The sequence below is a fragment of the Phacochoerus africanus genome, chromosome 6, assembly GCF_016906955.1.
Source record: "Phacochoerus africanus isolate WHEZ1 chromosome 6, ROS_Pafr_v1, whole genome shotgun sequence".
NCBI lineage: Eukaryota > Metazoa > Chordata > Mammalia > Artiodactyla > Suidae > Phacochoerus > Phacochoerus africanus.
This window is the reverse complement of record NC_062549.1, coordinates 120848495-120866334: the sequence shown is the minus strand read 5'-3', so window position 1 is coordinate 120866334 and position 17840 is coordinate 120848495. Positions and strand designations below refer to the sequence as shown.

At 37.6% G+C, this 17840-nt stretch overlaps 1 protein-coding gene across 1 annotated transcript in view; it reads right to left on the bottom strand.

Moving 5' to 3' along the window:
- The window catches only part of DPYD (dihydropyrimidine dehydrogenase), a 787163-nt gene that overhangs the window by 208821 nt on the left and 560502 nt on the right, over positions 1-17840 (bottom strand). The gene's annotated exons all lie outside the window — the stretch shown is intronic.

Here is a 17840-nt window from a genome sequence, read left to right as displayed (position 1 = left end):
TTCATTACTGAACTTGGTAATATTATCTTAGGAAGTTAAAAATTTTTTTTTGAATAAAAGAACAACCTAGAAAAATACAGACATGTATTTAAACTATGAAACAGTAGGGAAGTATATCATTTGTAATTAAATATTTTTATACGTTAGAAAGTTGCTCTTTGCAACTTTAACCTTTAAATTCTTTTAAGATGAGATTTCTAATGTTATAACCTTTAGAAAGAACCTTTTCACTTAGGTTTAATGTATCGTGATCAGTCATCTTGTTACTTTAAAAGTTATGTGTTTGTGTACTAAAATACAGCAATGAGGTAATTTCTCTTGATTGTTATTGCTACTATTCAGCAAAACTAAGACTTTTAACAAGAAATCTTTGGCTTGACTTGTTCTTTTTTCAGAACAGTAATTTCTTCATTAAACATAAATATTAAAAAAGCACTATATGAAATGCTCTACAGGGCATACTGTGCATTATGAATAGTAAAATCTGGAGACTTAACTGTACAAATTCTAACTCATGAAAATGGAGATCTGCCCCTGCCCATGCAACGTTCATGAAATATTTATAACCGCTGCATTGGCATTATGAAGGCAGTTGCATCTTTGTGACTTTCATTTTTAAGTTATGAATTTCCATGGGACTTAGCCTAGAAATGACAGTAACTCTAGATGATATGAATTGCATGTTCTTTGTGAAAGCTCTCTTTAAGGTGGAATTTGACAATAATTTAAAGATCACTTGAATTGCATAAAACATGGAAGGTAGTCTGATAAGAATTGCTGAAACAACTTTAAAATACTACCTGGTTCCAATAGAGTAAACACTAATTATATGAAGTAGGTTTCTAAGTGGCCTTCGATACTACTGACCACCATGTCTTTATAATTTACTTTGAACATTCGTCACACTTTTTTTCTGTTGATTCTCACTAGTTGAATACTTTAAATGAGTGCTTTTTTACCCACTGTTTAGCAATTTGAAATTTGTTCAATATTTTTCTTTTTTTTTTTAAATATGGTTCCTTGGCTATCCTTACTTAACTTGAATCGCCTGCTGCTATTTTAAGATACCAGTCTGATCCTCCTACATGTCTATGAATAAGGTTTATGATGTTCAGCTATATTTTACTTGTCTTCATACTCAGTTAAGCCAGCTATTTACCAATCCTCACACTCAGCTGAAAGACAATTTATCTGAGAACTTTTAAAAAAACTTCTAACCAACATTATTATGAAAACTAATGGTTTTTGTAAATTGCAAAGTTCTGTTTGACAGGCATAATAGGAAATATTTTAATACAAGTAGAAATGTGGCAAGGCTAATAGCATGAAAAAATAGATCTGTTTACTTTGGGGAATTACAGGATAGATTCTAACTGTTCCCACATTCCTAGTTTCCTCACACTTTTGACATGAATGATCAAGATCTAAAAGCAATTAATAGTATTTCTGCATCTTGACCTTCTCATTTGCTAGTGATAGATCAGATGGCATTGCCCTTCCTACCAAGCCATTCTTAGAATCTTATTGAAATGAACAAATTTTAGACAATTTCTTATACCCCCGCCAAAAGATCTTTACTATAGAAAGTACACAAAGGAACTATGTTCTCTCAGATGCAAAGAGACTTTCACATTACCCACACCAACAAAAAGTAAATAAAACAAGACAATTCTGGACTGCTTTTCTATTTCTAGGCATATAATATTGTAGACACTCAAAAATATTTGTTGTATCAATGAAAGAAGAATAAATGAAAACCCAGCAGAGTTTTGATTGATTTCTTCATATATCCATCAATTTATAGATTATATCTGGGTTTAAGAGAAATACCAATATGTTTTATGATAGATAATGTTGAAAAGGGTGAAATCACAAAGAATTTTTTTAAGAATCAGGAAAAATTTTGAAAAAAAAATGGTATATGATCACGAAAAAAATAACATTTGAACAAGTCTTAAAGTGTCTAGTCCCCCAAATTTCGCTGTGCATCACCAAGTGTTTACTAGCTCATCCAGCAGATGTTCACAATGCCTACCTTGATTGTTGTTTTAAGCTCTCGCATTGCAACCACATTAATGGCCGCCAACCCTTTCGTTCTTTAGTGATCACCAAAGAAAGCTATGAGGCAGAGGGATGGGTCTTCTGTGACGGAGGAACGTGTGTTACAACAGAGAAGCAGTGAAGCCCCTAAGGGAATGAGGGACAGGCCTGGGGAACGAAAGGTGGTCCTGCGTGCCCCACATGAGGTGAGGGTACCAGACCAAACTTGTGAAGTGCTAAGAAGAGGATAAAAGCAAACTAGAGATAAATGGGGTCTCTTTGACAATCTTAATGAGGAGTCGTCCTCTGTCTGCCTGTAATCAATACCCTCTGGAATAGATTCCCATGAAAACCAGACAACAATAACAACAGCAAAACCCAGAAAATGTAGTTCTGAATAGGTTGTTTGCTGCAGAAATTTCCATTGTCCCAAACTGGCAGTTTTTAAAAGACTTTCTATCTGAGCCAGAGGATAGTAATTTTTAATTGTAGTAACTAGTATGTCTCTAGTTACACATTAAGGGGGTTCTATAAACGATACACCCTGCTGCTTTTGAGGACTCCAAGGTGACCTCTCCATTGTAGGACAGGTGTTTCCACCAATTACCTATGGCATCAAATCTTATTGATTTTATGCCCTGTACAAAGGAATAAGCACTAGAGAATGAGGCTGTGAGAATTTCTTGATAAGCTAAATTACAAGTGAAATTTTTGACTTTAAGAAACATTTTCTCCAATTTCCCTGGTAATTTTCCCTCTGTACAAATCTTTTCAAAATGGCTTTCTTAGAAGGTGGCATTTCAATGAATCCACGGAAAAATCTTACCAGTTATGAAATGTTTTCCACTACAGAACTCCTAAGTCTTAATTCACATGACATGCCAGGAAGTGGCTAGCATTTTTATCATGTCCACTTTTCTGACAGAGAGAACTGGGGCCCAAAAGATCAATCTGAGTACCTATTTCACCTTCTTAATTTTCTTTCCCATTATCATATCCTAAACTATCATCTTCTTTAGCAAAATTGCTCCCTAATGTAAAATTCCACAATCAATTGTAAGCTAGATCTTTGAAAGGCTTCTACTTCATTTATACCTGTAAGACTAAATGCCGCTTTGGAGTCACAGGCAAAAGTGATGTATTTATCCTTCTTGTCAACAAAATAAGAAAGAAAGAGTTAACTACTCTTAGAATTTTTAGTAGATACAAAAACTTGGCATTGGGATGGGGATGTTTTAAATTAATTTGTATTTTAGCACGTGTCCACCTTGCACCAGTTTTCATGACTTAAGTATTCTAATGACGGCACAATTATCTTGGAAAACCATTTGGCAGTTTCCTTTAAAGGTAAACATGCACTAAGCAATCCAGTCAGCAATTCTACTCTGAGTTATATATCCAAGAGACATGAAAACATACCCACACAAAGATTTGCACACAAAAGTTTACAGCAATTTTTTCAAAATAGTTCCAAATTGGAAACAACACAAATATCCATTAATATGTGAAAGAGGCAAGTCTACACAATGGAATACTATTCAGCAGAAAAACCCAACAAACTAAACTACTGAATCATGCAAAAACTTGGGTTTAATCAAGAAAACATTATTCTCAGTTAAAGAAGTCCACAAAAGAGTGCATCCTGTATGACACATTTATATCGAATTCCACAAAGGGAAAGCTAAGCTGATAGAAAGCAGAGCACCGGTTGCTACGGCTGGGATTTGTGGGTGGGAGAGAGAGTGGAAAAAGCCATAAGGACATTTTTCAGACTGATGGAAATGTTCTGTATCTTGAATGCGACAGTATTTACAACGGGTATAGACAGCTGTCAACAAATAGCAAATTCTACACTTAAATATGTGTTTTTGATGATAAGCAAATTATACTACCGCCAATTTCACTTACAATTTTTTTAAAAAAATCCCAAGGGTATTCAAAAATTGAAAATTTTTGAATGGAAAAATTAAAGTCAATGGCCTTGTAGGCAATGTGAGTTTTATCCTTTTAACAGATATTTACTGACCACGAGGCACTGCAGTTGGCCCACACTGGAGACAGAGGTGACTGGGACAAGGAAGGCAGTGTCTATGAGGAAGTATAGCCCACACGCATAAGGAAAAGGTATGCTGGATGCTAAGTACAAAAAAGGAGAACCGGATAATGCTCTCTTATTTCTGATTATTTTAGAGCCTGTAGACAGGGTTTGGCACATAGTAGGCACCCATCAAATTTGGTTAAATGGACAGAGCTCACATTGCACAAATTAGCATTGACTTTCCTATTCCTACTTACTTAGAAGAAAACTGGAAGTCTCCAATTATTGGGTCCAAGATAACGCTAATACACAATTGTTTCGGGTACTATGCATTACGTTAAAAAATGGTGTTAAAAATGTGCGATATACTATCCCTACTCTTAGAAACAGAACATAATAAAACACTTTGTAATTCAGGGCGGGGAACTACATATAATAAACATTTAATATGAGTAGAAAATGTAGTGTCTATACAAGCAGTATATATACGCACACTGAAAAAAAAACATTTTGTATATATTTTTCCTCCCCTTCCCTTGTGTCTTAAGTTGAAGAGGACAAAGAACTAACTGCTTGTGTGTTCTCTCCTGCCCAGGCACATACAGTCTTCTCCGTTCTGTTTCTTGGTCCAGCCTATCTTTCTGCCTCGCTGCCCACAGTGTCCTTGCATCTCTTGTCCCTTGGATGTTCCTTCCATCCTATGTCAGCACAGGATAGATCAGTAAATATGACTCCTTTTTATTTTACTTTATTTCATTTTTGGCCTCATCCAAAGTTCTCAGGTCAGGAATCAAGCCCGTGCCATAGTTGTGGCCTGTGCCACAGCTGCGGCAACACTGGATCCTGCTGCATCGCAGGGGAACTTCCAGTAATGACTTCCTTTTAAATACACCAATAGTGCTTCTCTTTTATTTATCACGGTGTTTTATAATCATGTTTTTTTTTTTAATCTCTACTGGACTATTAGTCTTTTAAGGAATATATCCCACTTTTTTTTAATCCTGATCCTCTTACACAGAGTCTGAACCCTAAAGATAATACTGTGTTGAAGAATGAAGAATTCCTAAAGGTGGACCAGCTTTTCACTATGAACAAGAAAACAACTGCCCCTTCCCTTCATTGGAGCCAAAATAAGCTGTAGATATTAGGAGCTGTCGCTGCACAAGCCGCTGGAGCTGGGAAACAGTTTGCTGTGGTTCTCTATCATAGTTGAGCTGCCTGGAAGACAGCCGTGCCGCCTGTGGGCCCGGCAATCCCCTGAAGACTCCCTGAGCTCCCAGTTGCCCGTGGCCCTTTCTGTCTGAGCCTCTAGGATATTAAAGATTTTCCAGAGTTTGCACCCCTATCCTGGCCTTGAGTCGCAGTCCCTGGTCCCTGTGGCCTGGTGGGCAAGTCTATCCATATTTTTGCCAATTAAAGGGAACGTGTTTTCCTTTTTCATTCCTGTAAACACCATTTCCCTGAGACTGGGGCTTAATGATGTTTTCTCTTTCGTTCAGACAGCATTTCCCTAGCACAGCCCTCCTCTGATAATCCTAGCATCAGGGTTTCCCATTCCCGCACACTGAGTCACAGAAGCCTGTATTTTTAATAAATGTCTAAGAATCCCTCTGAACTTTTTAGCTAATTCTTGATATGCAGGTATTCTCTGAGTCATTATTTGTATCCCCTCTGATGACGCTTTGGCCCACCAGCTCATTTCTCTACTCCCAAATGGCAACATTCATGGTGGAAGTCAGCTTTGAAAACTGTTTACATTTCAAATCTTCCCTGCCATGGTTTGTCCCTATTGAATCAGATTCAGATTTCTTCAGTTTATCTTGATCTTATCTTAATCCCAAATAGAAATCCACCGCCTCAAATGACCATGGTAATGAAGTTGGAGAAGACGTATTTGTTCAGCAGTCAAGTCAACGGACATCTGCTCTCAGTTTCACGTGCCCTTCTAGCCAATGAGTGTCTTAAGAAGACTTCCTCACGGCACTATTGCTGTCTTATGCTACAGGTGTCTTGAATCTCTATTCTAGGAACCCCAAATCATACCAAACAGAAAAATAGAAGCTGAACTCAGATTCTGTGAGTGTGTAGGGATCAACTTTTTATTGTTTTTCTTTTTTTTTATTACTCAATGAATTTTATTACATTTACAGTTCTACAATGATCATCACAACCAAGTTTTACAGCATTTCCATCCCAAACCCCCAGTGCATCCCCCCAGTCCCGAATCTATCTCATTTGGAAACCGTATGTTTTTCAAAGTCTGTGAGTCAGTATCTGTTCTGCAAAGAATTTCATTGTGTCCTTTTTTTAGATTCACATGCAAGTGATAGCATCTGATGTTGGTGTCTCACTGTCTGACTGACTTCACTTAGCATGACAATGTCTAGGTCCATCCATGTTGCTGAAAATGCCACTATTTCTCTCCTTTTAAAGGCTGAATAATATCCCATTGTGTGTATGTACCACATCTTCTTTATCCACTCCTCTACTGATGGACATTTAGGTTGTTTCCACATCTTGGCTATTGTGTGTAGTGCTGCAATGAACACTGGAGTACATGTGTCTTTTCCAGGCATGGTTTTCTCTGGATAGATGCCCAGGAGTGGGACTGCTGGATCAAACGGTAATTCTATTTTTGGTTTTCTGAGGAATCTCCATACTGTTTTCCACAGTGGTTGCACCAATTTTCATTCCCACCAGCAGTGCAATAGGGTTCCCTTTTCTCCACACCTTCTCCAGCATTTATTGTTTGTAGACTTTCTGATGATGGCCATTCTGGCTGGTGCAAGGTGGTACCTCATGACACAGTGACTCCTTACCTGGATTTGAATTCTCTCTGTGATTGGATTAAGACATATTCTAACAAAGTCTAAGAAGAAAAAGAACTTACCTGAAAGACCCTCAGGTATCTCACCAAAAGAAACTCCAGAAAGCTGAACTGAATCCTACCAAATCTCTCTCTCTCTTTTTTTTCATTTCTTTTTAGGGCCACACCTGCAGCTCATTTAGTTACCAGGCTAGAGGTCAAATTGGAGGTGTAGGCCAAGCCACAGAAATGCTGGATCTTAGCACATCTGTGACCTACACACACTGCTTGAGGCAATGCTGAATTCTTAACCAAATGAAGGAGGCCAAGGATCGAACCCACACCCTCCTGATTACTAGTTGGGTTCTTAACCTGCTGAGCCACAATAGTAACTCCAAATCCTACTAAATATCTTAACCCCAGCTCTCCTGGAAGGACTGTCCGAGAAACAATCAAGCCTAGTTTACTCAACAATGAAAGGGCCCAATACTAAGAGACTGGACCAATTTTTCCCCTAGAAAAAGATCGCTTAAGGGACATAGGAACAGACAGTGACTGGGTGTCCTCTGTGTAGAGATAGTTCAGAGACATCATTAGAGAGTTTAGATGCCTGCTTCATCTTTTGATTCAGAACCAGCTGGAAAAGTCACTGCTGTGATGTGGGATACCGGAAATGATTGTGCAAAAGTCTGTGGATAAAAGAGATGATACCTTTGTGCCTGAAAAGCCAGGTCTACCCACAGGGGAGTATGGCCAGGGGAATCAGAGTGTATGCTGACCCCTAGTCCAGTCCCACGTCTCTTGTTGATAAAACAAATTAATGACAACTCCTTCAATAACATCATGAAGAAGTCATCTGGAAACTTCTTCCAGGTGTGCTGGGCCTCTAATATTCTGCTCTAAAGCCTGCTTGCCTGAACACTTGCATGTCTGGACTTTATCCTTTGCCCACTTCTTTCTGGATAAGACCCCTTTGAGCTTCCAATGCCTGCCTGAATTGACCTGAAACGTCCTGTTTGCATTCACACTGGATGTAGGGCTTGTTGGTCAGTTACAGGCAGTCATTCCTTTCAGCTTCACAGTGATTTTCCTTTGCCTCTGCTGGATATTTCCATCTCTATTTCCCTGGTCTTAGCTTTTATCATCCCACCTCCCACCCAAATCAAGACTGACACAGGAAAACAAATACCCTTTGAGAACCATATATTGGCCATAGTTCACAGAAATTAGGACACTTCAAAATCCTATTCACTAAAACAGTTTTGAAAATGGCTTATTCTTTACAGCATTCTTTATACCAAGCCCCCTAAAAGACCTTAATCTTCCCTTATATGTGTGGATTCCAAGGTTAGTATTACCTATCATGCAAAAAAAAAAAAAAAAATGTTGCCCAGTTTGCTAATGAGGCTACTCAGAGTAAGCTGAAAAATCTTACTATATGGAGAAATAGGCTATGCACATGCTTTGCTGATACCACTGGTAGGGGTTCAAAATTGTGGACCAGCTGAGCCAAACTGAAACTCAGCAGGCTTCCCAATCACTGCTCAGAACACACTAAAAAGGCTTCAGTGGGTAATGAAGTGCCAGCAGTCACTTGTACTACTGTGTATGGATTCATTTTAGATAAGGGCAAGTGAGTATTTAAGTGTATAATAAGGAGTTTTTATTCTTTGCAGACTTCAGGCAGCTTGTCATTTGTTTTCTTAATGCAAAGCTTTAGTGTAAACAGTGTAACAATTGATATTTTATACATCTGTTGGTCTATTCACTTAGCCTCTGTTTTTGAGTGCCAGAGTTAGAAAACAACCAGGAGTACAAAACTTCAGTGTCTATGTAATCCCATATTGGCGTGAATGATTAACCAACACAGGGAGGAGGCTAGTGTAAAGCAGCCTTGTGCCCTGGAGCACCCATGATGCCGACACATTTAGGATGAAGGGAGTCTTGGGAAGTCATGCCTCAGTCCTGGGAACTTTATGAAATCCAAGCAAGAAGGAATTACTGCTGAGGCAATTTTAAATAACATAGCAGAGAAAACCCCAATCCCTTGGCAATGAATGGTTTCAGCCAAGGGGAACTCATCCATAACAAGTTGGTACAGTTCCTTAAGGGATTTCTTTCTACTGCTGCTATAAGAGCTGGAAAGAAATATCTTGGCCTTTGTATGTTTTGCCAGCTCTGTAGACTGATTTTCCTCTTTGAGCTGAAAAGGATTTGGAGATAACTAAAAGTGGGGTGACTTTATTGAAAAGTCTTTGTGTGAAAATGCGGGATGGGAATGATATTAAACATGACCTTTCGCAAAATGTGAAATTCACAAACTCTTGATAGAAAATTCATGGATGCTAGATTTTGAGCAACCGGAACCCAATTTACTCCTTATCAATTTCTTTATTTATATTCATGTGGTTTATAGGAGTACACATTGTAAGGTGTGTGTGTGTGTGTAAAAAGGGGCTTCTCTATTTGAAAGTCTTTCATTCGTTAAGGAAAAAGGAACCACGGTGAGACTACCCCATTATTATGGGCTTATTTCAAGTATGTATGGAGAAGTAAGAAGGCCTGTGAAATGTTTCTGGCAAAGGAAGAGCCAGTCCTCTGGGCTCCGGTATTTCTCTCATCTGCCTTGTAGGACACGCAGCAGCTCTGGTGACCCACCGGTGAAGCCAGGGACAAAGAATAACTGTTACTTTCTTGTTTTTCCTTTAAGAGTTGGCATCCATTGCTTTTAGGATAGAAACTGTGTGGATATTGATGACTTTGCTTTTACTTCTCAGTATCCCTTTCGTCATTTCTACTTCTACTCCCTTTCTCTTTATCTACATTGCCCTTTTGGTCCTCCAGTCCAGTGTTTCTGCTCTCTACTACAGGATGTGTATGTTTCAAAATCAAACTCACAGAGGACATCCTCTGACACAAACAGAATGATTCGTGTCTCTCTATCTATAGGTACATGGCATAGATATATGCCATCCTTCTTATTTCACACCCTTCCTATTTATTTTGTGGGAAATTCCCACTGTGTGAAGTATTGGTGGGACGCAGAAACTACCCCACTCTGTAACCCATTGAAGAGAGAGTATTCTCTGCCAACCAAGAAAAAATTACATGATTCTAGGCATGGCCAATTGATGCTCCAGCCAAAATTTCAGTCTCATCATCAGAAAAGCCCCTAAAGTTTCTTTGTGGTGGTGTGTGGCACAGTGTCTCCTGACCGTGTCCAGCAGTGGCAGTAGTGGCACATATCCACACTGGCAGAGGCCTTGTGTTAGCTGGTCAATTCTTGCTGCCCACTTTCTGAACCCCTTTGGTTTCTGCCCCTTTTCTAGGCCTGTTGTTTCTGTCTCGCCTGATTCTCTAAGACATCTTGTATCCCGCCAAAAATTCTCCTTTTCACTTCTCCAGAAGTGAATCTGTTCTTGCAATTAAGAGAGCTCAATAACAGTCAGTTAGCCAGTCTCCAGTGTGGAGTGACCTTACTACCTGAGTTCTGGTACCACACTCCCTGACAGACTGTTCATCTTTTTATTTAGTCTACAAGCGATCACTTTTTGCTCAAGATACATTATCTGGTCCAATGAATTGTGGTAAGATGTCCAGGACACATGCTTTTTTGTGACAACTTATATACAAAATATTGCCTCTGGTCATTGCTCTTTAGAAAGGAGCTATGGGTGCGGCAGGTCCTTAGCTACATGGACTGTATAGTTAAAAAATAAATAACTGTTCTTATTTAACACATAATAATTAACCTGAAACTTTCCATGAAATGTGAAAATTATAAAAAAAGTAAGGTATTAACTTTGTCTTCAAATGCAATTAAATTTAGAATTACTTAGGATGTTAATAATTGGTCAAAGTCAATAGAATATATAAACGGCCTTTGGGATTACTGTATGTCTTTATTTTTCTATAAATCATTTAGCATTTTGAACATGTCATTTTAAGCAAGCTGTCATATCATTCAAGAAACCCTTGCAGAAAGAAGAAATACATATCACCTAGGTACAGGAAAGCTTTACTTGAAATGTATTAAGAGTAGCTATGCTATCTTAAAAGCTGGATGTGTAAACAGAGAATGGTAATATAGCTCATAAGAAAAAATATCTTGAGGCCCTGAAATTAAATTAGAACACGATCTCCTCTTCACTCTGAATACATGCATGATTACCAATTTGACAAGGATCTTTCATTTATCCGAAACTCAACTTTACTAAGGTGCCTGCAGCCTATATTATTGATAAAACAGTTGATGAAGCTGCATGGGGGGAAAACCTTCAAAATGCTTGCTACACAAAATCATATTAGTATTAAAAACAGATGCATATTTACTTTTGTAATACCCAACAAATGCAAAGTGCCCAAAGAACTGCTAAATTTAGATAGTTTAAAACTTTGCAATTTTTTTTCCACGTAAAAACAAGCATACTGTGGTGAACCTTACTAGGTCATGTAATTAACATTTAGATGCTACAGCACTTAATTAGGTTTTGAGAAGATTAGGCAAAGGCAGCATCCAGCATTACAAAGAAGACTATTCATACACTTCCAGTGGCTAATATTCCTAGATTTTAACAGACAACAGTTGAAATCACAAACATGACACACTTACTTCTTATTGCTTTGTCCTTTTTCTGCTAAGGATGGGGACTGTGGGAATCCAAAAGCTACAGAATCTAAACTCATGTCCTTATTGAGCATCTGCAATTACCCTGCAGCTAACCAGGAAGACTTTCGGGACAGTTTCACTTTGGTAAGAGAAACAGACATAAAAGCAACCCCAGTGATCTACCTGATATGTTTAGAAAGAAAGTGGGAAGCCAGTGTTAGAGTGATTGCTTTTCTTTACTTCTGAGGAGTATGTGCATGTAGAATGACACCACTAGTGAGGGTAACTGTAATTCGGAATCTTGAGGGATTCACAAAACGGCTGTGACTGGAGCAGGGCTCATGGAGAAATAGGTGGATAAGGAAAACACAGGACAAGACTCTAAATCATGGAATTCAATAGAAAAAATAACAACTATTGCTTATGAAGGGAGCAAGTGGGAGATATGGCTAAATGGTTCAACTAGAGTTTAGAGTCAGCTTCCTAAAGATTCTATGCCTTATTCTTCAGGCAATAAAAAAAACATGCGAAGTCATATGTTTAGATCCATGTTTTAGAAATATAATTCCCCATACGTCTGTGGGTAGAGTAGGGTAAGATACAGCGCAAGCAGTGAGATCAATCTAAAAGAGAAGAAAGGTCTAAGGTATGGGAGTTCCAGTGAAAATCAAGAATTTCAAGGAAACTGGAGTAATATTTTTAGGATAAATATTAGGGAATGAAAATCAAAAATAATCCTGTGGTTTGTCATTGTTAGCGGATAGCAATTTCATCAACCAAGTGAGGAAATAACAGAGAAGCAGGTTTCAGGGTAAAATGATGAATGAATTGTGATACATTGAGTTTGAGGTTCCTATGGGACATCTAGCTGAAAGAACTCAGTTGAGAGTTATAGGAATCAAGTTCATAGAATCACTGGGTCATAGATTTAGGAGTTGTTGGTATGTAATTAGTCGTTGTGAAACCCTTGCTATGATTAGGAAGAGAACAACAAGGAAGAATACAAGAGGAGAAACTCCAATAAAGAGGATATAGATGTGGTTCTTGATATAAAATATACCAGAGCAACCTGGTAGGATGAGGACTGAATGTAGGCAATAGATTATATCCCTATTGCCCACACTGGTGATTCATGGCATACACAGCTAGACACAACAGGGATGGGGGCAGACTACAATGGATTTAGAAGTTGTATTTATAGACACACACAGCCAACAAGAACCAACAATAAAATTAATCTTAACTATCAGACCTTACTCTGTGTTTGACGTAAAATCTGTATGCAAAGAATATGTTCATTAATTACCATTTTATAGTTTTCAAAATTAGAACTAATGACTCAGTAAAAGATACCACTTGCTATGTGATGAGGCGATGCAGGTATGAAAGGGAGACTGTACGACATTTTTAAAAGAATCAGTTATAGTTTAAACAATCTCTAAGAATTCCAACAGTGTGGAACCAATGACAGTCTGAGATCTAAATCATGAACTTTGCTAATTAAATATCATAGTGAAGTCAGAGGCCTACACAGGACACAAAGGGGTCATTTAGACCATCCTCAGACAATATGAAACCTAACAAACGTACAACACTTAGTGTCCTCCCATATCATGACTTAATCATGTTCAAATCATTTTAGGTTTTGTGTTCTATCAAGTTATCCCCAGCGAAAAATACAATAAAATCATTTCTCGCAATGTTTGAAAACAAATTCACACAAATCTCTTTCCCATCTTAATACAAATTACAATCATATATTTCTGTTTTACCTTGAAAAAAAAAAGAATAACTATTTAATATAATTTATACACTACTTGTGCATTCAATCTTTCTTCAAATTATTTTTAAGAAAGTTTTTCATGATTATAAAAGGATGATTTCATAATTTTCTGGAATAATTTTCTGAAACTTAGTTAAAAGTTATTGAATGATGAAGAAAAATTAAAATTACTTACAATAAAACAACCAAACACTATTAAAAAAGTACATGTCCTTTTATTTTCTTAGAGTAAGAATACAGTTTCCTCAAAAGTTAATTCTTGCCATTTTTACAGTTTCCTATCCTTCATTTTTACATTATATCACATGCATTCCCTATGTCATGCGACATCTTTAAAATTCTATTTTGATATGCATAAAGGATTTCATCATATAGCTATATCCTATTTTACTTACTTCCCAATTTTTCCACTCTGAGGTATTTCCAGGTTCCATTATAAATAACACTGGACTAAATCCTTTCAAGTAATTAGCGTTCATAATTCCCTTGACTTTGTTGCTAGGTGCTGTGTTTATGGAAAAAATATGAATTCTTTTAAAGCCCACAAACAAAATCAGACGTTTAGAAGATACAACCCCTTAGAAGGGTTAGTAGTCAATAGCCCTGGGCCCGACCCTAGTGGAAACTTATGGTGTTGTACGTTATCATGGGAATAACAGCTGAAGGAGACAGATTTTTCAGCTGGTGCAACACAGAAGCAAAGGCAACCACAATCCAACCGCCAGCCTCTAACATCTCCCCCTCCCCCAGAGCACACGGGGCTTGCAGGGCTCACTCATAGGTGGACCCCCCTCAGTACGCTCATGTAAAATTTGGTTCCTGCACAATGTTTAATCTAAGCTGATGTTATTCCTAATGGGATTTCCCCGAACCTTATATATCACAGAGATCCCTATTAAGAGAGAAAATGATAATGCTATTACACTGGTGCCACAGTCATTTCCAAATAATTAAGAAACAGACAATAACCTGGTACTATACATATGAACCAGGATGTGCAGTTGAAACCAGTCATTATATAATGTTAGGACAGTCATATTAGTCCTCTCATGTTTAACTACCAAACCACAACTTATTAATACTGCTTCCTCCATCCACAATATACTTCCCATTCATCTCACACATGTTAGCTCCAGCCCTTGAGAGAATTAATTTCCTTATTCATCTTTCCTTGGGATTTTATATATACCTCTATTTGGATTGTTCAATAGAAATGTATTAAATGAATGAATGAATGAATATTATTTGTTATATAACTAGATAATATGATTAAAAGTACTTTGAAATGTCAGGAGTGTTATACAAAGACTCACTAGTTACAAAAGCGGGCTACATACTGCTAAGAGAACAAAAGGTCACTACTTAAAATACAGATATGCGTTTTATAAAGCATCCTTATATAATCTTTAGCTTATCATCTGACAGCTATATATTTATTTTACACAATTAAATTTCCTTAAACTTTGCCAAAGTTTTCCTGTGATTATGTTGCAATCAATCCTTACAGAAAAAGGTACAATTTACAAATTCTTAGGTAATTTTTGTCCGTTTGTTTGTTTTCTGGTCACATCTGTGGCATGTGGAAGTCCCCAGGCCAGGGATCGAACCTGCGCCACAGCAGTGGCCCAAGTCGCTGCAATGACAATGCTGGATCCTTAACCCACTGCACACACAATAGAGCTCCTCTTAGGTTATTTTTATTGCATCAGTTCTTCAAAACCCAGGGGCTTTTTAATTTATGCCTTTATTTCAAATTTAATCTGTTTAAAGTGTGATAAGTTAAAGAAAATGTTTAGCAAGGTGAGTTAGAGGTTAGAGGTAATTTCAAATTTTACTTCCTAGATTTTTGTGTAATTTTATGGGATGAACTTAATAGTCTAAAACAGCTTATAAAGAATAAGGGAAAAGAGGAAGACGAATAGTTGTAAATCCGAATTTTGTTAAAACTGCATGGCTAGGAATGAGCATTAACAAAAATATGTTTTAGGATATGGAATTACTAACAATGTGAATCCTGCATAAATTCATTTTTATGGTTATGCCATTAACTTTGAATTATCCATATTGGAATGGTAAGAGCTACTAATACATAAGAACATTCAAAATTGAGTATATTTTTCTTTGGATGTAATCAGGGTTACAAATGTACACTGTTAACCGTCTTCATTTCTGATATTTTATCTTAGATTAAAGTGATGCTTGATGAGTATTCTGCTGGCTACTCACAGGTAAGGATAAGACACAAGGCGTCAATGGGTCACTAAATAAACATCTTACTCAACATTTAAAACACAAATACACTAACAGAGTACCTTATACTATATTTGTGAGTTTGGTCAGTATTAAATCAGGGTGAGTCCCATGTCAGTGAGCCAGCAGCAGCTCTAAATAAACTGTAAAGATGATCAGTCTAATTCCCTTTATATTATTTTCTTGTTCATTGTTATAGTTGTTGCTCAGTGAACATGTGAACTTGTATAACATGCAGATTTTAGGAGTTCCCATCATGGTGCAGTGGTTAACGAATCTGACTAGGAACCATGAGGTTGCCGGTTCAATCCCTGGCCTTACTCAGTGGGTTAACGATCCACTATTGCCGTGAGCTGTGGTGTAGGTTGCAGATGTGGCTTGAATCCCACGTTGCTGGCGTAGGCCGGCAGCAACAGCTCCGATTAGACCCCTAGCCTGGGAACCTCCATATGCCGCAGGAGCGGCCCTAGAAATGGCAAAAAGACAAAAAACAACCACCACAAAAAACAAACAAACCATGCAGATTTTAATGGAACATCATCAGCCATTTGTATCTAATTTGCATAGTAGTGGGTGGGCTGTATGTTGTGAAGCCAGTTCACAATGACCTTTCCCTTATTTGGTGATATTCACTCATCCATTCATTCAGTCAACAAATGTTTATCCAAACATTATTTTAGTTGTTGGAGCAAGTAAGTAAATAAGTACAGTAACTAAGACAAAGTTACAGTTCTCGTGAAGTTTTCATCCAAGTGGGAAATAGAAGAAGGGAAACAGAAATAAATACGTAATACAGTTTCAAGTAGGTAACAGAAAATTTACAGCAGGGTAAGAAGAAAAGGGGGAAAACAGTGACTGGGCTGTGGGTATGGTCAGTGGGATGGGTCTCTCTTAGGCTGAGCCTGTGAAAGTCATGTTAAATTTATGTATATTCTATGACCAACAGGAATCATCACTTTGCTTCTGGAGTGCCTTAAAATTATTTTAATTTTTTTCTCTATTCTTAGATTTTGAGTTGTTCCAAGTCAGATATATATTTTTTCATCATGCAATATCATCCATTGAACCAAACATAATACTAGTATACAATAGTCACAGTGGATGGACTAATCGTTGACTAAAATAGTCATTGCTTTAAACTTTATTAGAATGAGATGTGACTTCAAAGCAAATGCTATGTTCGTATGTTTTGCCTGATCACTACCTGTTTCTACTACCTAGTTTTATGTACAACGCAATAACAGGAAATTGAAATGCAGATGTTAGGTGGCTGGTAGAAAGACTATTTCTTCGTCAAGTGATTCATTTACACAACCCTTATTGTATGCTTCAGATTCCTCGCAAAACTACATAACTGCTATGTTTTCTGAGATCACTCACCAGTAGTCAAAACCGCAAATGTTTTCCCTCATGTTCAAATGGGTTACAGCTACAAAGTGAGATTTAAGGAGAAAAGGAAGAAAGGAAGGGAGGAAGGGAGGGAAGGAGGATACACAGACAAGCAGGCAGGCTAAAGAGGAATAGACCTAAGAAGCTGAAGTAATTCCTCCAAAGCATCATGACATTTGGTTTTTGTTACAAATTAAATATCGCCATCTGTTTAGAATGGTTTAAGAATGATGGGTAGTTTTTCTTTTTCAGACATATATGCAGAATAGTATAGGATTAACTGAATGTCTGTTTTTATTAAGAAAACATTAAGTTTCTACTTAAAGCTTTATAATGCTTATGCTAGAGCAGGAATTCAGAGAAACACAACTCCACAGCCCTAAGGGAACAATTTCGGTACTATCCGTCTATGATCTAGGCAATTTTGCATGAGAAGAAAAAACACTTTCTTTCTCTTCTCTTCAAGTTTTATATTTCCAGATTCTTTTTATTCCATCTGAGACGCTACTGAGATAATCACTGTTAATTATCTTCTGCTTATATACCTAGGAACACGGGCCTTGATTCACCCCTCTTGCACTGCTGTGCTCTTTAGAGCTCCGAGGTCTGAACTGCCTCCTTCAAATGATGACATATCTCCTCTGCATATGAATCAGTTCTCCCCTTTCTGTTTTACCAGACACACACGCACACATTTAGTAAAGACATTAACGGTGGTAGCAATATGAAAGTAGGACTGGGAATAGTACCATTACGGGCAAACCTCTGAAGAAGCCTGATCACTTTGTTTGGTTCTCTGTCTTAAAGGGATCTTCATCTGCTCCAAGACAAGTACCCTGTCTTCATACTTCAGCATGAAGACAATTCAGGATCGTCACTGACAAATGATAGTGGTGCTACATCATATGACAGAGACTAAATGTGT